This window comes from Schistocerca americana, chromosome 5 (genome assembly GCF_021461395.2).
Source record: "Schistocerca americana isolate TAMUIC-IGC-003095 chromosome 5, iqSchAmer2.1, whole genome shotgun sequence".
NCBI classification, from domain to species: domain Eukaryota; kingdom Metazoa; phylum Arthropoda; class Insecta; order Orthoptera; family Acrididae; genus Schistocerca; species Schistocerca americana.
Genome location: NC_060123.1, coordinates 756415682 through 756438133, shown reverse-complemented (window position 1 = coordinate 756438133; position 22452 = coordinate 756415682). Strand labels below are relative to the sequence as shown.

The 22452-nt window shown below is 41.7% G+C and overlaps 1 long non-coding RNA gene across 2 annotated transcripts; it reads right to left on the bottom strand.

Annotated features, from left to right (window-relative positions):
• Window positions 1–1473: 1473 nt before the first annotated feature.
• LOC124615956 lies at window positions 1474–21534 on the bottom strand. Of its 2 annotated transcripts, none has more exons than XR_006979822.1 (3): window positions 21430–21534; window positions 12641–12933; window positions 1474–1684 (listed from the first exon to the last, which is right to left on the bottom strand). It is a non-coding gene; the product is annotated as an uncharacterized LOC124615956 (long non-coding RNA). The 2 variants fall into 2 exon arrangements; XR_006979823.1 differs by lacking the exon at window positions 21430–21534 and adding an exon at window positions 13014–13345.
• Between the last annotated feature and the right edge of the window lie 918 nt (window positions 21535–22452).

The following is a 22452-nucleotide window of genomic DNA, read 5'->3' as shown; positions in this document are numbered from 1 at the left end:
GATCAACTCTGAAGTGTATTGTGCTACTCTTCAGAAATTGAAGAAACGACTTCAGTGTGTTCGTAGGCACAAAAATCTGAACGAACTTCTCCTTCTTCGTGACAACGCAAGACCTCACACAAGTCTTCGCACCCGAGAGGAGCTCACAAAACTTCAGTGGACTGTTCTTCCTCATGCACCCTACAGCCCCGATCTCGCACCGTCGGATTTCCATATGTTTGGCCCAATGAAGGACGCAATCCGTGGGAGGCACTATGCGGATGATGAAGAAGTTATTGATGCAGTACGACGTTGGCCCCGACATCGACCAGTGGAATGGTACCGTGCAGGCATACAGGCCCTCATTTCAAGGTGGCGTAAGGCCGTAGCATTGAATGGAGATTACGTTGAAAAATAGTGTTGTGTAGCTAAAAGATTGGGGAATAACCTGGTGTATTTCCATGCTGAATAAAACAACCCCTGTTTCAGAAAAAAAATGTGTTGCATTACTTATTGAACTGCCCTCGTACTGTGCTGGATCTCAGGTGCAGACGTAAATCCACTCTAATAGTAGGTGCAGGAGATCATAGCACATGGTGGATAGATTACACAACATGTAAGGTGTCCTTACCCAGAAAACCCATACTTCTTTGAAATTTAGAAAAGTGTACAACAAACCCTAAGAAGATCCATGTATAATTAAGCAAAAAGGTTGATGGAAAGGTCGTCTCAATAACAGTTGATTCACCAACGTAAAACCTTTGCTAGGTATAAGACACCTTTTATTTGCCTTTTACAACAGAAAATGAGTTACTGCAGATTTATTCTAGCCCCCAACATCATAGGCATTCTGGCAGATGACTAAGTTAAATTTCAAAATAACTGAAAAAGTTATTTCTAGCCAGCTCTGAACCCAATGTGTATTGCTCCTAGGACTTGCCTGTGTCATGGGCATATTCCGTAAGATACACTACAAGCTTACAACAACATTTCGTTGCCAATAACCTTCAATTATTACTAGTCACAAGTTTACACAGTCATTTTACATTCTTATTTAAAGATTTCTTATACAATTGGTTAAATATACATATAATGCATAATATAAACAAACACAGGCACAAAAGTTTTATAACTGAGTAAGTCTCTTAACCAGTTCATAGGTCTTGATATTACCAAATGCAGTTCACTGAGATCACCAGGAAAGTTTATAATAAATGTTCTTCGATCATATGTTGACAAGTCACTTTCACACAGTACATGGACTACACCACAGGATTAACAAATTAGAATAATAATAATCCTAAAGTTTGTACTGCTCAAAATGGAGATACCTTTAAATTTTCATATCTTCACGGCTGCTGATATGTCGGACACTTCCATTTTATGTAACTCACATTTTATTAGTGCTAAATGCCTAGCTGCAGTAAATGACAGTTCTGGGGTCAGATGAGGAACTCGAGTAGCCAACGAAGTGGTCCACACTCCCAAGAATGGCATGTACTGTTCATAGAACTGTTCCTCTAATGATGGAAGTCTGCAGACACCTACAGCGTACAGTCAGCCTCTACATTAACAAATCCCCGCGACACTTGCCTGAGTAAGCGCACACCGTGAGGGGCCTGCGATCGCAGTGCCGCCGACAGTGGCTCGTCGGACAAGTCGGTCAGACTCGGACTGTAGAGCTGAGAGCTTTTTCGTGTAGCTTCTGAAAATAAAAACATTTAGTTTAGAGAGTGTACAGTGCCTTCAAACATGCAATTTGGTATAGTAGGAAAGGGAAGAGAAGGAAAAATAGTAGAAAAACATGGACAGGGAAAGGTATGAAAAAGAAATGTGCCTGATAAACCAGATGTTAGCAGTGATTTTATGTCCTGTGCAAAATTTTAAGATTTACTGAGAGGGTATCAGTTCTTTCGGACATGTCCGAAAGAACAGATACCATCGGTGACCGTGCAGCTCATTAGAATGAAATTACAATGAAATGAACACCCTTAGCTGCTTACAGGCGTTGACATACATCAACGGGAACAGATGAAAATGTGTGCCCCGACGAATGTAGTGCGGGACAATACGTAGAGAATGTGGGTTTCGCGGGAGGCATGCCAGAGATAAATCCCTGCAGTCGCGCTATCCTCTGTGTCCTCGGTGACTCAGATGGATAGAGCGTCTGCCATGTAAGCAGGAGATCCCGGGTTCAGGTCCCGGTCAGGGCACACATTTTCATCTGTCCCCGTTGACGTATGTCAATGCCTGTAAGCAGCTAAGGGTGTTCATTTCATTGTAATCTGGTTTAAGAATCGTCTAAGAAGGTTGTATATGTGCAAGAGACCTGGAGACAATGGCAAGTTTCAGATTGATTGTACAGGGTGATCCATCTAAGACGTCATAAGAGTATTGCATTATATTTATTAAGTTAGTGAATAAATCTCCAAGCGATTTTCTGCAAAGTACATGAAAATGGGGCGAGTTAACAATGAATGACCATGCTTTGTGAGGCAAGCTGTCAGCACCTAGTTCACAGTGCAAACAGCAGATGTCAGAAGCACATTGTACAACCTACAGAGGTGACAACAGTCAACACACGCTGAGTGTGCTACCTTGTAAGTGAAAATGGTTGTTACAAAGCAACAACGTAGTCAATGTGGCATGTGGCCTAAAAAATTTTCGAGTGTTGTAGAGACCCAGGGAGTTTTCAGGTGTCGGTGCAGTGTTATCAGCCCATTCTTTCTTGTGGAGGAGACTGTTTGTGCTCTCAATTACCTGGAAATAATTGACCAGTATGTCATTTATCAATTACAGAAAGATGGGATACTGGACATCGATGTCTATCAACATGATGGTGCTCCAGCACACTTGGATGTCATTGTGTGAGGACAATTAAACCAGATATTCAGATATTCAACGATCGCCAGTGTGGGTTTGGTAGACCCCTCCCACAGCCTTTAATATTCCGGCCTAACATCAACATTATTTCCATAAAAACCGCAGAATCTGACTGACCTACAGAGTCATGTTACAGTAGCCTTTTATCAAATCACTCCAGGAATGCTGCACACCCCCGAGGCACAATATGTGCCCCATTTGCAGTGACCGACATGTTGAGAGCTAATGTGCTGTGTGACAAATTTCAGACACAAAGTCCAGCCTCCCCTCCACATGTATGTGCTGCTAATAAGCAACAAGTTTGCACACTTTCTTGTATATAGTGCTTTACTTTTCCAACATCTCAAATGTGTCACCTAACATAATGGTAAGACACGAGATTTTGGAACCACATTTATACTGTAAGACATTTCCAGGGACAGATGTGGGCTCTGACCACAATTTATTTTTTATGAACTGTAGATTAAAACTCAATAAATCACAAAATGATAGGAAATTATGGAGATGGAACCTGGATAAGTTGAAAGAACCGAAGATTACTGAGAGTTTCAAAGGGAGAATTAGGCAACCTTTGACTGAAACAGCAGAAAATGAATGGGTAGCTTTGACAGATGAAATAGTCAAGGCAGCAGGGGATCAAATAGGCAAACAACGAAGGGCTAATAGGATCCTTGGATAACACAGCAGACACTGAATTTAAATGATGAAAGGAGAAAACATAAAATGCAGCAAATGAACTGGGTGCAGTGGAATACAGATGTCTAAAGAATGAGATTGACAGAAAGTGCTAAATGACTAAGCAGGAATGGCTAGAGGACAATGCAAGCCGTTATAAGCCTGCATAACTGAGGGAAAGATAGATGCCACCTACAGGAAAATTAAAGAGACCTTTGGCAAAAAGAGAAGCAGCTCTCTGAATATCGAGAGCTCAGAAGGAAAAGCAGTACTAAACAAAGAAAGGAAAGCTGAAAGGTGGAGCCAATATATAGATGAGTTCTACAAAGGAAATGAACATGAATACAGTATTGTAGAAAGGGAAGGGGATGCTGATGAAGATGGGGTGGGAGACATTATACTGCGGGAAGACTGACAGAGCACTGAAAGAACTAAGGCGAAACAAGGCCCCTGGAGTAGACAACATTCTGTCAGAACCGCTGATAGCTTTGGGAGACCCAGCCACAACAAAACTATTCCATCTGGCATGCATGATGTGTGAGACAGGCGAAATACCCTCAGACTTCATGAAGAATGTAATAATTCCAATTGTGAATAAAGCAGGTGCTGACAGGTGTGGATGTTACCAAACTATCACGCTACTAAGTCATAGTTGCAAAATACTAACAAAAATTATTTACAGAAGAATGGAAAACTGGTAGATGCCTACCTTGGGGAAAATCAATTTGATTTCCAGAAAAATGTAGGGACAGGCAAGGCAATACTGACCCTGTGACTTATCTTAAAAGACTGCATAAGGAAAGGCAAACTTACACTTATATGATTTGTAAACCTACAGAAAGTTTTTGACATTGCTGACTGGAATACACTCTTTTAAATTCTGAAAGAAGCAAGGGTAAAATACAGGAAGTGAAATGCTATTCAGAATTTCTACAGGAACCAAATGGCAGTTATAAGAGTCATGGAGCACAAAAGGGAACCACTGGTTGGGAAGGGAGTGAGACAGGGTTGTGGTCTATACCCTATCATTTGGACTGTATGATGAACATGCAGTACAGGAAACCAAAGAAAAATTTTCTGAACAAATTAAAGTTTCGGGAAAAGAAATAAAAATTTTGAGGTTTGGTGATAAGAACTTAAAAAATAAAAATAAAATAAGGTGATTTACTGTTTAATTGTGTTCTAGAAAAAACTGTAAGGATCTGAAATTCGGAGCTAAACAAATCACAAAATTGAACCAATGAATCTGGGAAGGAAAACAAATGGAATTAAGGTAAACTGCTTGGCTTTTGTGGATGATTTTGCAATACTTTCAGAAAACCTGACAAAAGCTGTTCTTCAGATAAACCTTCTGGAATAAATAGCAAACAGAACTGGTTTCAAAATTTCAGCTGGAAAAAAACAAAATTCATGACAAGTATAAAAAATGTGCCAAAATTCACAGCAAAACAAATAGGTAAAATAGAGCGAGTAAATAAATATACATATCTTGGGAGACTATTCAACAGAATGGACTACAAAAATCTGCAATAGATGTAAGGATTAACAAAATGGAAAGAGCATAGGGTTTGACCAAAAATATTTACAACAAGAAATGTATATCTAGAAAAACAAAACTAAAACCCCACACCACACTGGTTCGACCAGAATGTTTATATGGATCTTAATGCCTAAAAATGAACTATAAGATGAACAGATTAGAGGTTCTCAAAAGAAGGATTATTAGAAAAATAACAACTGCAATAAAAACTGCAGATGGTTGGAATATAAGAAGTAATGAGGAGATCTACAAAAATATAAAGGAAATATATGAAGTAATGGCCACACAAAGATTAACCTTTTTTGGACACCTCTACCAAATGGATGGAAATAAACTAACAAAGCAAATACTGCTATATTTCTGAAAGAAGAAATCGACAATAGCATGGATTACAGTAGTAAGGAAAGATCTAGAAAGAAACAACATTAAAGAACCAGAAACAGCAGAAAGAAACTGTTTTAAAAATAAAATACTAAATTTGGGAGGCATTCAAAGCAGAAGAAATAAAATATGGGGAACAACATGGACAGAAGAAATGAAGAGACTTTATGGAGAGAAAATGAGGGAATACTGGAAAAATAGAAAATAACAAAGGAAGATGAGGAACTGAAGTTGTTAACATGATCCTAGTTGGTCAATACGATTAAAAAAAGTTTCAGTGCACAAAATAGCTATGGTCATAAGCGCCCATTTGTGACTTAGTGAAGGATAAAACAGGAATTGAAATCAGCATCAATGGGAGCGAAACTTAATGAGGAGGAAAACTAAAAAAACAGAAGGAAATCTTAGAAAAGTGCTATTGAAGAGGGGGTTGTTTTCCCCAAAAAGAGTTTCAAATGACCAATGTCATCTCACTCACACTTATAAACTCAAGGACACGATCAGCTGAGCACGAGTCATCTGCTAAAATGGAAGATATATCGGGAAACAGCTGTAAACGGGCACAAAGTGGTTTAAAATAGGGGCACTGAAGTAACAGGTGTCTCACCATCCACGACTGAGAGCAGTGGGGACAAAGCAGAGGAGGAGCGCCACTTAAAAGATCTCAATGGCTAAAAAGACAATGCCCAATCCAGAGTCAAGTTAAAGTTACCTCCTCCCAACAACAGGGCCAGACGGAAGAGGTCTAAGCACAGGGAAGAGGTTTTATGACCCACAATTTATTATCCTGAAGTGCAGACCAATGAGTGTGCCATAAAAGAGTAACACAACAATATAAAATGCTCTGTAGACCAGCAAACGGAACCGTGCAAACGGCGGGCTGAGGAATACAGAGAGCAACCTTCGCCACTATATGGGCTGCCTCTTTCCACATATACCAACATGCCCTGGGATCCAGAGAAATGCCACAGAGATTCCCCCCAAGTGGAGCATATGGAGGCAGGCCTGAATCTGGTGGACCAGAGGGTGGACAGGATAAAGAGCTTGGAGATTGAGAAGAGAGCTCAGCGAATACTAGCATATAATATACTGTATCCGCTGACGGCAACAGATGTATTGGACAGCACGGAGAACAGCAGTAAAAACTGAACACTGGTCAGGAAACTGAAATTTAATAGGGGTGTCGTCAATAATATAGGCTTTCCTGACACCAAAGGTGGTCTTGGAGCCGTCAGTATAAATAAATGTGGCATCCTCCATTTGTGTGCATAGAGCAGCTAATGCCCAACGATAAACTAGGGGGAGGGGTACTATCCTTGGGAAGCTGACAAAGGTCACAGAGAAGGCATGTCCAGGGGTGGGGCCAAGGTGGCAGCATACTCCTATTTGTCAGAAAGGTTTTAGGAAATTGGAAGGAAAGTGAATGTAGCAGTTGACAGAAGTGGACTCCTGGTGGCAGCAGAGAGGAAGGGTTGCCTGCATACCCTAAATTCAAGGAGGCGTCGGGGGGGGGGGGGGGGAAACACGGGTCAGATTAGCAGGCATGGAAGACAGATGACTATCAAAATGACTCAGACAGCTCACTGATCGGACAGCGGAGGTTCAGCAGTTTCAGCGTAAAGGCTCTCCATGGGGCTGGTGTAAAAAGCTCCAGATGCTAAATGCAATCCACGGTGGTGGACAGAGTCGAGACACTGAAGAATAGACGGCTGTGCAGAGGAGTAAACTATGCTTCCATGGTCCAATTTTGAGCACAGTAAGGCGCAGCATAGGCGGAGGAGGATCACTCTGTCCGTTGCCCAGGAGCAGAGCACAGAGGGTGTTGAGGGATCGCAGACAGCGAGCCGAAAGATATGAAATGTGGGAAGACCAGCACAGTTTTCTGTCAAACATAAGTCCCAAAAAATTGGCGACATCTGTGAATGGAAGGTCAACAGGGCCTAGATGTAAAGATGGCAGATAAAACTCCATATCACGCCAAAAATTTACACAGACAGTCTTACTGGGAGAAAATTGGAAACTGGTTTTGATGCTCCACGAATGGAGGCAATCGAGGCATCCTTGATGACGTCATTCGAGAAGGCTGGTCTGTTGAGAGGTGTAGTAGACTGCAAAGTCATCGAGAAAGAGGAAGCCCGAGACATCGGAAAGTAGACAATCCATAATTGGATTTGTGGTGATGGCAAACAGTACAACGCTTAGCACGGAGCCCAGGGGCACCCCTTTTTCTTGAGAGAAAGTACGGGATAGAGTAGTGTTCACCTGCACCTCAAATGTGTGCTCTGTCATAAATTCACGGATGAAACGGAGTAGCCGACCTTGAAAGCCCCAAGAGAACAGCGTGCAGAGGATGCCTGTCCTCCAACAGGTGTCGTATGCCCTCTCCGTATCAAAAAATATAGCTATCGTTTGGTGTTTGCTGAGAAAATTGTTCATGATATAAGTGGACAGAGCAACAAGATGGTCAACTGTCGAACGATGCTTTCAGAAACCGCATCGGGCTGTTGTTAAAAGGTTTTGGGACCACAGCCACCAGCCTAAATGGCTATTTACCATATGCTCCAAAACCTTACAAACACTACTCGTGAAAGAGATTGGGCGATAGTTGGAGGGGAGATGTTTGTCCTTTCCAGGTTTCGGAACAGGTATGACAATAGCTTCCCGCTATTTTCTGGGAAAGGTACTGTCAACACAAAAGTTGATTATGAAGGCGAAGGAGGTTGCACAGACAAGTGTATGATAGATGCAGCAACATGTGGACGTGGATACCATCTGCTCCCAGAGCAGAAGAGCGAGAGGAGGAGAATGCATGTCTGAGTTCCCGCATAGAAAGAACGGCATTATACCTTTCACGATATTGAGAGGAAAAAGCAAGAGGTCGCTGGTCGCTCTTCCGCAACCCATTTCTTCAGGAGAAAGACTGGTGGGTAATTCAAAGAGCTCAAAATTTCAGCAAAGTGTTGACCCAATGACTTAGAGATTGCGACTGGGTACACTAAGGTATCCTGCATGACAGTTAGCCCAGAGGTTGGGGGAAAACTGGAAGTGACGGATATCTGTCAGATTGACTCCAAACAATTGATGAGGGAGTGAAGGTATTAAATGAGCTGCGAAAGAAATTCCAGCTTGCCTTCTTGCAGTCGTATATGATATGAAGGCATCGCGCACGTAACTGCTTATAGCAGATACAGTTGGCCAACGTAGGATGATGGCGGCAAACACGAAGAGCACGTCTCCACTCGCGTATCGCGTCATAGCACACCTCGTTCCACCGAGGAACTGGGGGGCACTGGGGCAAAGGGGAACTACGAGGTATCGAACATTCTGTGGCTGTAAGAAAAACTTCTGTAACACGAGTGACCTGATAATCGATGCTAGGAAATTGACGGTCATCAAATGTTGCTAGATAGGAGAAAAGCGTCCAATCGGCTTAAGAAAACTTCCAGTGTCTTGGGCGCATAGATGGCAATTGTGGCTGTAATCGAAGGACACATGGAAAATGGTCACTCGAGTATTTATTGGCAAGAGGGAACCATTCAAAGTGCCAAGCTAGCTGAACAGTACTGACCGAAAGGTCCAAATGAGTAGGTTGATATGGAGGCACACAAAAATGTAGGTTCCCCAGCGTTGAGGCAAACAACATCCACTTGGTGGAAGAGGTCAATCAACAGGGAGACTCTCGGACAAGGACGCAGAGGTCCACAAAGTAGGTGGTGGGGTTGAAGTCCCCAACCAGCAAATAGGGGGGCGGAAGCTGACGAAGAAGATGAGGGAGATCAGCTCTTGCCATTGGTGTGGACGATGGAATGTATACAGCACAAAGAGAGAAGGTGTATCCAGAAAGGGAAAGATGGACAGCAACAGTTTGGAAGGAACATGGAGAAGAGTCACGAGTCCTCCATATGCTGGAGTGCCATCAACAGAGGGGAGATCAAATCAGATTCACTTAAAATAAGGAAAAACAATGTGATCGCGGGGACGCAGCTTTGTTTCCTGATGACAGAAGATGACCGGCGAGTAGGATCGTAAGAGGATCGACAATTCATCCCAACTGGCTCGAATGCCACGGATATTCCAATGGATAATGGACATCGGGTGGACAGAAAAGGGAAGAATGTGACCAAGGTTGCCGTCAACTCAACGACTGCTCAGAGCCAGTGACCGACAGCGTGGAACAGCATTCAGCCGAAGGCAGAAGATCCCGATCCATAGGTTGTTCGGCAGCAGCTGCTGCCACCAGCAATCGGCCGGTTGATCGGCCGCCAGCAGTGCGCCTGGGCCACACAGAAGATGGCCAATCGCGGTGACCGCCAGGTGGTGCTGTAGATGAGACACGCCGTGGCGGAGAAGGAGAGGAACTGGGTTTCTAATTAGCCTTCTTGGAAACAGGACGTTGAGATGAGGGAGGGATCGACGGTTGTGAAGTCGGGGTACGTAAAAAATCTTCACGAGTAGGCTCTTTTTTGGAAGTCTGGCTGTCTGATTTTGGGGCTTGTGATTTAGCAGAGCCCGATGAAGGGTGAGCCATAGAGTGGGGAAGTTGAAGGGGTGATCTTTGCACTGGCCGATCTGACGACCGTGGCACTAAAGGTGAGATCACAAGTCTGCGTGGCCGCCTCCTTTGTTGGCCGAGGAGAGGCAAGGACAGTGCTGTATTTACCTGCGTGAGGCACAGTGGGCTTTCGACTGGCGAATAACTTTCGAGCAGCAAAGATCGACACCTTTTCCTTCACTCTGATTTCCTGAAATAACCGTTTGTCTTTGAAAATGGGGCAATCTATAGAGGAAGCAGCATGGTCGCCCATACAGTTGATGCAACAAGGGGATGGAGGTGGACAAGCACCCTCATGGGCATCCCTGCCACAGGTTACACGTTTGGCCATATTGGAACATGACTGGCTGGTGTGATTAAACCTCTGACACCGATAGCAATGCATAGGGTCGGGGATGGTAAACATGAACTGAAAATATCCTGCTTTAATGTTCAATGGAAGTTGAACTCTGTCAAACATCAAAAAGAGAGTGCGGATTGGCACCAATTCCTTCTCAACCCTTTTCGTGACTCATTGTACGGCCATTACTCCCTGATCAGACAGGTAATTTTTAATGTTCTCATTTGATAATCCGTTGTGTGATCTTGTATAAACCACACCACGTGATGGGCTTAAAGTACGGTGTGCTCCCGCCTGGATAGGGGAGGTGTGTAGCAGCGTAGTTTGAAGCAATTTATGTGCCTGGAGGGCACTATCTGCTTCTAGCAACAAAGTGCCATTTCGTATCCAGGAACATGACTTTACAGGACCTGCAATTGCATTGACACCTTTCTGAATAATGAAAGGGTCGACTGTCGAGAAGTCTCGACCTTCGTCAGACTGAGAAATGACTAGGAACTTTGGCACTGACAGAAGAATTGTCCGTGGCTGAGACTCGTCTAGCTTTCTCTTGTGGGCAGAAGTTTTAGAATTAGAAGAAACCATTGCAAAAGTATCCACCATGATTACTGGCGTCTCTGATGGCGTTCTCCTTCCTAGTGGGAGCCCTCTCTGAGGGCACTCCCACCTTAGGTGATTGTGTACACCTCAGGCCACACCTCCCGAGAAACGGACGGAAGGACCGATCGGCACGTTCGGAAAGTACCAACTCGGGTAACCGCCCCTCCTCGGGCCTGGCCTTTACCAGGGGGTACGTACGTGTCCTACTTGTCTATCTGGGGTGGGGAATTACCCGTTACCCCGTCACCGGCTACGTGTGGGTTGGTCTTCAGACAGGCACAGGGAGGAAAGAAAGAAAAGGAAAGTAGAGAAGAATTCTCAAGCGCTGCAGCTGAGAAGAAGGGAAAGAGAAGAATCGAGAAAAGAGAAGGGCAAAGTAAGGGCAGATATGTTACATTGTAGAGATAAAAGAAGAGAAATCACTTCATTCGTTCACAAGTGTCCATCTCTGGATGTAGGCGCAAAACAGACTCCCAAAGAGAAGGAGAAGGGGAAGGGGAAGGGGAAGGGGAAGGGGAAGGGAAAAGGGGGGAGGGGGGGAGGAGGAGGGTCGGGGACAGGAAGGGATGTGGAAAGGGAAGGCACGCAGCCCAGAAAGGAAAGAGAGTTGCACGAGCTCGGGGTCACGTGCCCACCATGCACAAAAGAGTTGTGGACGACAAGAAATTTGTGGCACAGTGTAACGAAAGGAATGGATCAGTTGATAGGACACATCCAGAGGCATTGTGGCAAATACAATTTGTTAATGGAGGGAAGTGGGGGGGGAGTAAAAATTGTACAGGTGGTGCATGTCACGAACACAGTAAGCAGGTTCAAATTGATGTAGCTGCAGTATTTATACATAGATTAAGAGGTCTGCACATGATTGGCTAGTATCAAACCAGCTACATCAAACCATCCTTTGGACTGAAGGCCACAAAGTATGCCTACATTTAAAATACAACATAATAAAGAGTCACAAAAAAAGAAATGAATGTAAGTCTCACAAAAGGGCACCAGGTAACAGATTTTTCATTACAGATTCCAGTGCATACAGTGGTTAAATAGCAAAAGAGGCAACCTACAACTTCAATGTTCTGCATCGTTTGGTAAAAGCAACCACCCAATTCTGAAGTTTTCCTCTGGCAAATGAAGAATGTAAATTTTAAGTGTGCATTGTATCTGACTTCTTTTACTCTTGGTCTTTAGAAGTGTGTTGCCTTGACAACACATTTATGTACAATTCTCCAATACTGTTATTTTCGCAGTTAAGAATGTCAACGGAGAGTGCGTGGAATAAAAATTAACATTCACTGGTAGCAAATATATTTCCCTTATAATGCAACAGGACTTTAATGTTAAAGGTTCAAGCAACTAACTGTGGCTCCTCGTTTGTGCATTTCAAACAAAACCGATAAGATAAAAACACAAATTACTTTTTGATACTGAGTAGCACATTAGCCATCTATTAAGAAACTACACCTCAATCTAAATAACTACACAATGTGGACAATCTGTATACAGTAGGCCTACATGGTTCTTTAATGTGTTGTTAGCACAGTTATGTGCTCCTTAACAGCTCCATTGCTAAACAGAGATATACAATCTGCCAACAGCAGCATGCAACTCAAGAGCCTGAAGTATACTGTAAGTGCACTTTAGGCCAACAGTTCAAATGTAGGTAGCATTACACATTATATGAACTACTCACCATCATCCTCAATTTATGACTTCAACTTCAGTCACTGCACAAGCATCCATTTTCATTTTCACTCTTTTCCAACTTAACCTTTTTTGCGGTAACTTTCATCTGACATCTGTGATCCTGCCTCTTCAGCCTTTATTTCTTTCTGTTATTTGAAGATGTCTCCATTTTCCACAATTTTGTCTTGGAATCCACCAGTTTCTTACATTTCAGGGGAGGTAATGCTGACAGGCTCGGGTTTCTTTTCCGTCCTCTCAAAAGGTTCTTCTGCCATTCTGTTTACAGCTGTCGCTAAATGCCTTATCGTGCAAAAATACAAACAACGGTAACACCAAAAATTCTGAAAACCAGTTTACTTACATACACATCTCAACACTACCTTTGATGATGAAGCCCTTCACTATCTGTGTCAGTTCCAAACACTAACATTTAGTCCAGTCAATGAAGGAAAATTAGGGGAAAAGTCACGTAGTCACAAAGTTTTACACAGTTCTAGGATATATTGTCACAAACATTGTACTAAAAACCCTGACCTGTGGAGTGTGAGCATTGGTGTGGGGGTAGGTTTAAAGGTAATTTTTTATTTTTGTTCTTGAATGACTCAAAAACAACGGATCCTGGGGAAATTCTTCCCCAATACAAAATTAACCTGCATTCACTTCCCTGCCAAAAAAGGTTCTAGTCACTTTTTCTCTAGGACTAATAGTTTGCAGAGGATGAAAAAAATTGCAAATTATGGCACTAAAAATATTGTTCCAATGGTAAAAAATTAATGTACTTCCCTCCTTCCTAGGTAAGCAAACTGAAGGTTAAGCAGGTGATCCCCCTCGCTACATCACAAGAAGCAACTACAGGGTACATCACAAAGTTCTCCGTCCACAATACGCCACACGAATCGCTGGTGACACAGCGTGCAGATGTCCACGGGGAGGGTTTATTTTGCACAAAATGAGTTAACACTACACAGAATGCAGATACAAGTTACTAACAACACTAATGCAGGGAATGTACATGAACTGGACGTATGTAAATCTCTGCACAATGTTCTACACTGCAAGAGGAGAAACTGATTCTTAGTGATCCGTTACGGGAAAGGCAGCTTCCCCCACCACAGGTGCTGCTCCCCAGCATTTCCTGTCCATTTGTATTATGCAAATGGACAGAATAGCTTCACTGAACTCATGTTTACACAGTGGAGTTATTTTCAGTTTACTGGGTACTTATTTGCAGTTGTTGAGTGCGCTACTCATATCATGTAAAAAAGTTCAACAGCTGGAACTGTCAATTGTCTACCACGCTGAAGAGACTCTTCCAAATAGGACACACTGTCAATATGTACAGGACATCATAGATTTCATTGTCACAAGCTGGAATACTTTTCACAGCACGAGGGTTATCAAATGCATCACCCTGCCTCAGTTCTCCAAAAATACGATGAGGCTCAGAGGCTTAATCCACTGCAACAAAAGTAGGTCACCAAGACTATAACAGTTGTTCAGATATTTCAACATAAGTCAAGCAATGCGTTACAGCAGATAACTGTTATAGACTTCAATATTAACAGTCACATTCCATCAGACATAGCCACACCTATCTCGGAAGATGTACTGTGGATGTGCGTTAAGTGGTTCCACTCGGTGCAGCCCACTCTGCAAATGCAGCAATTCATGAATTATGAATGGAAAATATTTATGCAGTCTACCTGTAACACAATTAATGGGAGAGAAGTGCAGTAACATTTTTAGTCATCCATTAATTCACCACCAAGTGCCTAAAACACAATTACACAGTTTTACAATACACAGCAGCAGGGTGCCACTTTTTACAGTCCAGTCCCTTTCCCACCAACACCACATAAGTAACTGACAACATAATAGCTCACTTAACACCTTCAAATAAATAGGCCTACTCCCTTTCCAAACAGGAAATAACTTCACTATATAAACACAAGTTCTGGTTATCACTGTTAGCATTCAACCGCGATTCTTATACATATATTTTAACAACGCGTTTCAAGAGACAATGCTCTCATCATCATATCTTGAAACGCGCTGTTAAAATATATGTATAAGAATTGCGGGTGAATGTTAACAGTGATAACCAGTATAACGAAAACTGCTACCTCGACTCCATAATGGATTATATTAAACACAAGTTCATCAAAGCTATTTTGTCTATCAGCAAAAGATAAGTGGACACGAAACACAGGGCAGTTACAGCCTGTCTGTAAACAGAGAAGTGAGCAGTACTCACAATGGTGGAAGTGATCTTTCTTAGAAGAACACTACGTCTTCTGAACAGAACCATAAAGAACCAATTTCTCCTGTAGCAGTGTAGCACAGTATGCAGAGATTAAAGTAGATTCTGTTCATATTCATTACCTGTATTAGTGTTATTAGTACCTTATATTCGCATTCCATGTAGTGTTAATGCACGTTGTGCAAACTAAACCCTCCTCGAGCGTGTCTGTGCACTGTGTCGGCAGTGATTCATATAGTGCACTACAGAGGGGCCATATAAGTTTGTGATATACTCTGTAGTTGCTTCTTGTGACGCAGTGGACGAGATAGAGTGGAGAATCACCAGCTCCACCTTCAGATTTGTAGACCTATGGAGGTGGGAAGTGCACAAACACAGTGCAGTGAGCTACCTTCACTCACACTCTACTCCACACACCTCCCACAGCCCAGCCTGTTTCACCCCTGGAACACAATTTATCCATTAGTATGCCTCTACTGCAGTTAGATATGGTACACAATTCAATAGTTGTTTTTAACCCGTTCCAAATTATTGGTCCAAGAGGAAGAAAAGTACAGTCCCTTTTTGTAGGAAATTGAATGTAGTGTAATTTTGCACTGGAGAACAATTTCACCAGAAGCCGAGGTTTTCGATTTGTTGGAGAAAAAATAACACACAGGTAACGAATATGAAGGAAGGTGATCCGGAAATCTAAAAGTATGTATCTAAAAAAAGGAAATTGACAAATCAAATAACAAAATGAAAACCATATGGAAATATGTTAAAAGCGAGACAGGGAAAAGCCTGTCTGCCAAAGAAGTGATTAGCTTAAGAACTGGGAGCCTTTCGGTGGATGCTCCCGAAATGCTGGCTAATATCTTTAACAATCATTTCCTAACAGTCACCAACCAAATGGGATGCCAGGGTTCTGTAAAGAATGCTACAGAATACTTGCATAACACCTTAACTAACAAAATAGATGAGAAGCATCTTCGAAAAACTACAGTGATAGAATTAGAAAAAATGATTGTCTTTAAAATGTAAAAATTCTGCTGGAGTTGACAACACTTCCAGCAAGTTACTGAAATATTGTTGTAAAGAAATAAGTACAGTCCTCTGCCATATTAGTAATACATCATTGGAAGAAGGTGTTTTTCCCAACAGGCTAAAATATGGGCTTATAAGACCGATTTATAAAAAGGGAGAAAAGACTGAGGCTACAAACTATCAACCAATCTCATTACTCTCAGTTTTCTCCAAGGTACTAGAGAAATCGATGCATAGCAGAATGGTTGAGCATCTTAGTAAATATAATATCCTCAGCAGTAGCCAGTTTGGCTTTTGGAAAGGGGTATCAACCGTGGATGCAATACATGCCTTTGTTGACAATGTTATGGAAGCCATAAATAATAATATGATGACGGTTGGAATATTTTGTGACCTGTCAAAAGCTTTTGACAGTTTAAGTCACCATATTCTCTTGAGTAAAGCCAAGACCCTAGGAATGGGTGGAACCGTAGGCACGTGGCTTGAATCCTATCTGTGTGGTAGAAAGCAGAAAGTAATCGTGGAAGGACTGCATGGTGGCCAGGTATCTTCAGAATGGGGCTCCATTACTGCAGGAGTACCTCAAGGCTCAGTGCTGGGCCCACTGCTCGTTCTAATATTTATAAATAACTTAGCACTATGTACAGAATATGGGAAAATACTCATGTTTGCTGACGACACCATGTTATCAGTTAATAATCTCTCAGGGAATATGTCAAATGAGGCTGCAAATAAAGCTTTTGCAGATTTGACAAACTGGTTTGAAACCAGTGGCCTTACAGTCAACCTAAAAATGACAAATTACATTCACTTCTCTTCTAACACAAATGTTACTAATGAAATGAACCTAAAAATGGGTGAGCACGAGATTTTGAAGGTTGAGTCCTCCAAATTCTTGGATCTGCATATAGATAGCAAAGTGGCACCACCATATTCAAGATCTGTGCAAAAGGCTAAGCTCAGCAACATTTGCCTTAAAAATAATTTCAGACACTAGGGAAATGAGCACAATAAAAACTGCATATTTTAGCTATTTTCACCAACTTATGGCCTATGGTATAATATTTTGGGAAAATCAACCAATAGCAAAAAAATGTTCCATGCACAGAAGCGAGCAATCAGAATTATGTGTGGAGTACACCCTAGGCACTCGTGCAGGGATCTGTTTAGAGCTCTACAAATCCTTACAACACCTGCCCAATATATTTTTTCCCTGATGTGCTTTGTTTCAAAAAATAGCATCTTATTCAAAATCATACCACAGTTATAACACCCAAAGAAAACTGGATATCCATTATGAGCTAAAAAAGAAAAACATGGTCCAGAAGGGGGTTTTATACAGTGGCACCAAGATTTTTAATGCCCTCCCACCGCTCATTAAAGAACTGGTTGGAAACATGCCAACGTTTAAAGAAAATCTGAAGCAGTTCCTTTTAGATGAGTCTAGTTACAGTATTAATGAATTTCTTAGCAAAATCTCTTGTTTGTGCTTAAAACTTACTGGGGGACCTTTACAATTGATTAATCATACTCCGTAAGTACAGTGTAACTTAATACAATACCCAAATTTATGTATGTCTGTATATGACCCCCATGAACCATGGACCTTGCCGTTGGTGGGGAGGCTTGCGTGCCTCAGCGATACAGATAGCCGTACCGTAGGTGCAACCACAACGGAGGGGTATCTGTTGAGAGGCCAGACAAACGTGTGGTTCCTGAAGAGGGGCAGCAGCCTTTTCAGTAGTTGCAAGGGCAACAGTCTGGATGATTGACTGATCTGGCCTTGTAACAATAACCAAAACGGCCTTGCTGTGCTGGTACTGCGAACGGCTGAAAGCAAGGGGAAACTACAGCCGTAATTTTTCCCGAGGGCATGCAGCTTTACTGTATGATTACATGATGATGGCGTCCTGTTGGGTAAAATATTCCGGAGGTAAAATAGTCCCCCATTCGGATCTCCGGGCGGGGACTACTCAAGAGGATGTCGTTATCAGGAGAAAGAAAACTGGTGTTCTACGGATCGGAGCGTGGAATGTCAGATCCCTTAATCGGGCAGGTAGGTTAGAAAATTTAAAAAGGGAAATGGATAGGTTGAAGTTAGATATAGTGGGAATTAGTGAAGTTCGGTGGCAGGAGGAACAAGACTTCTGGTCAGGTGACTACAGGGTTATAAACACAAAATCAAATAGGGGGAATGCAGGAGTAGGTTTAATAATGAATAGGAAAATAGGAATGCAGGTAAGCTACTACAAACAGCATAGTGAACGCATTATTGTGGCCAAGATAGATACGAAGCCCACACCTACTACAGTAGTGCAAGTTTATATGCCAACTAGCTCTGCAGATGACGAAGAAATTGAAGAAATGTATGATGAAATAAAAGAAATTATTCAGATTGTGAAGGGAGACGAAAATTTAATAGTCATGGGTGACTGGAATTCGAGTGTAGGAAAAGGGAGAGAAGGAAACATAGTAGGTGAATATGGATTGGGGGACAGAAATGGAAGAGGAAGCCGCCTGGTAGAATTTTGCACAGAGCACAACATAATCATAACTAACACTTGGTTTAAGAATCATGAAAGAAGGTTGTATACATGGAAGAACCCTGGAGATACTAAAAGGTACCAGATAGATTATATAATGGTAAGACAGAGATTTAGGAACCAGGTTTTAAATTGCAAGACATTTCCAGGGGCAGATGTCGACTCTGACCACAATCTATTGGTTATGACCTGTAGATTAAAACTGAAGAAACTGCAAAAAGGTGGGAAATTAAGGAGATGGGACCTGGATAAACTAAAAGAACCAGAGGTTGTACAGAGATTCAGGGAGAGCATAAGGGAGCAATTGACAGGAATGGGGGAAATAAATACAGTAGAAGAAGAATGGGTAGATTTGAGGGATGAAGTAGTGAAGACAGCAGAGGATCAAGTAGGTAAAAAGACGAGGGCTAGTAGAAATCCTTGGGCAACAGAAGAAATATTGAATTTAATTGATGAAAGGAGAAAATATAAAAATGCAGTAAGTGAAACAGGCAAAAAGGAATACAAACGTCTCAAAAATGAGATCGACAGGAAGTGCAAAATGGCTAAGCAGGGATGGCTAGAGGACAAATGTAAGGATGTAGAGGCCTATCTCACGAGGGGTAAGATAGATACCGCCTACAGGAAAATTAAAGAGACCTTTGGAGATAAGAGAACGACTTGTATGAATATCAAGAGCTCAGATGGAAACCCAGTTCTAAGCAAAGAAGGGAAAGCAGAAAGGTGGAAGGAGTATATAGAGGGTCTATACAAGGGCGATGTACTTGAGGACAATATTATGGAAATGGAAGAGGATGTAGATGAAGATGAAATGGGAGATACGATACTGCGTGAAGAGTTTGACAGAGCACTGAAAGACTTGAGTCGAAACAAGGCCCCCGGAGTAGACAATATTCCATTAGAACTACTGACGGCCGTGGGAGAGCCAGTCCTGACAAAACTCTACCATCTGGTGAGCAAGATGTATGAGACAGGCGAAATACCCTCAGACTTCAAGAAGAATATAATAATTCCAATCCCAAAGAAAGCAGGTGTTGACATATGTGAAAATTACCGAACTATCAGTTTAATAAGTCACAGCTGCAAAATACTAACACGAATTCTTTACAGACGAATGGAAAAACTAGTAGAAGCCAACCTCGGGGAAGATCAGTTTGGATTCCGTAGAAACACTGGAACACGTGAGGCAATACTGACCTTACGACTTATCTTAGAAGAAAGATTAAGGAAAGGCAAACCTACGTTTCTAGCATTTGTAGACTTAGAGAAAGCTTTTGACAATGTTGACTGGAATACTCTCTTTCAAATTCTAAAGGTGGCAGGGGTAAAATACAGGGAGCGAAAGGCTATTTACAATTTGTACAGAAACCAGATGGCAGTTACAAGAGTCGAGGGACATGAAAGGGAAGCAGTGGTTGGGAAGGGAGTAAGACAGGGTTGTAGCCTCTCTCCGATGTTGTTCAATCTGTATATTGAGCAAGCAGTAAAGGAAACAAAAGAAAAATTCGGAGTAGGTATTAAAATTCATGGAGAAGAAATAAAAACTTTGAGGTTTGCCGATGATATTGTAATTCTGTCAGAGACAGCAAAGGACTTGGAAGAGCAGTTGAATGGAATGGACAGTGTCTTGAAAGGAGGATATAAGATGATCATCAACAAAAGCAAAACAAGGATAATGGAATGTAGTCTAATTAAGTCGGGTGATGCTGAGGGAATTAGATTAGGAAATGAGGCACTTAAAGTAGTAAAGGAGTTTTGCTATTTGGGGAGCAAAATAACTGATGATGGTCGAAGTAGAGAGGATATAAAATGTAGGCTGGCAATGGCAAGGAGAGCGTTTCTGAAGAAGAGAAATTTGTTGACATCCAGTATTGATTTAAGTGGCAGGAAGTCATTTCTGAAAGTATTCGTATGGAGTGTAGCCATGTATGGAAGTGAAACATGGACGATAAATAGTTTGGACAAGAAGAGAATAGAAGCTTTCGAAATGTGGTGCTACAGAAGAATGCTGAAGATTAGATGGGTAGATCACGTAACTAATGAGGAAGTATTGAATAGGATTGGGGAGAAGAGAAGTTTGTGGCACAGCTTGACCAGAAGAAGGCATCGGTTGGTAGGACATGTTCTGAGGCATCAAGGGATCACCAATTTAGTATTGGAGGGCAGCGTAGAGGGTAAAAATCGTAGAGGGAGACCAAGAGATGAATACACTAAGCAGATTCAGAAGGATGTAGGTTGCAGTAGGTACTGGGAGATGAAAAAGCTTGCACAGGATAGAGTAGCATGGAGAGCTGCATCAAACCAGTCTCAGGACTGAAGACCACAACAACAACAACTGTATATGACGCCTGTATAACTTAAGAACAATACCCAAATTTATGTATGACTGTATATTCTTTCAGATGTCTTGTATCTTAACTAATATTAAGGGTATATGGTAAACTTCACAGTTTCTTTAATCTAATGATAAGATCAATGTATATGTGCACAAAACAATAATCTGTAAAAACCTTGACTCGTTCTATATCCAGGGATATGTTCCCATATGGAGCTATGGAACACGAAATAAATAAATAAATCCACATCCACCCCAATGCTCACACCGCACCGGCCACGATTTTTTGTGTTCAACACACTACCTCCTAGCACTGTGCAACAATATGCGAATGCAAGATTTTTTGCCTTCACTTTGCTTGTGGATGGCTTAACGACGGGCGACAGTTAAAGGAACGCGATGTCATCACTAGCCCTGTGCAGGAGGGGGAATAACTGCCAGTAAGCGGAAATAAAAATGAGTAGACTGGCTGATTCACTCTGCAGTACATGATTGATAGCTTTTCAGGTGAGAATACTTCCGAACATATTACTTCTTGTTATGCATGGTTAAGGTCAATATATGGTCTGTAACTAAATTTAAGAATTACTAATATATTTTATGTAAAGGGTATGTAACATGATAATGCTCACAATGGCAGTTATCCGCTGATATCGGATGTTACAAACTTCAGTGATAAGGCCTCATTTGTAATAATCGGCAAAGTCCGAAACTACCTTCTGCTAGAGTGAAAATTGAGAAATTTCAAATGCTTTCAGTGGTATTGTCCTGACAACGGAGTGTGAGAAAACATTTGAATACTAGCATTGCCAACATGATAAATGAACACACATGATGTATGTACTATACGATAGTTCTATATAAATTGCTTAACAACTCATGTTTGAATACCGATTAATTGAATTATTGTGTGCGTAGTTGACATGCTTTACAGAACTTTTTTCAAAAAGAAAGGTTTGCAAAGCGGTGTTTCACTTTCTAACTCTCGCTCTGTTTCTCCGATAATATTGTATATACTATTCGTTACTGTCAAGCTGTGTTTACTAACTACCAAGGCAACTCACAGTTGCGGGATGTGGTGTGCATAACAAATTATCTTGTACATTATTTGTTGAACCTCGCTATTTCTGCAACTATAACAAATATAGTACTCGCTCAAATTGCGGTGCTGCTGATGTACTGAAAATGGCCAACAACATGTTCCTGTAACATGCATAACTTTGTAACTGTAATAACGAAAACGATTCTCGTAGCAGGAGATTATTTCTTCCTTACAAACAAAAATATTTGGGAAGTTTTAAATTTTTGAGTTTTTAAAGCGTGTTGCCAATCCTTGCACCACTTCGAAATCTTATTAAGATGTGACAGAACATGGGATTATTTTTCAGATAGTAGACCTATTTCATAATTATTTATTCACCCATGGATTATTTAGTACAATAGTATAGAACCTGTCGAAAACATAACAGAAATAATATACTCTACATAAGGCATTAACAAAATACGATACTGCATAAAGTCGGCCAGGACCTGATCAAAGGAAGCATCCCAGCATTCATGTTAGCAACAAGGGGAAAGATGAAAACACAAGTCAGTATGGCCCGATGAGAAACAAATCCCAATGTTTTGAATGTCAGTCCGGTACAATAAGGGTA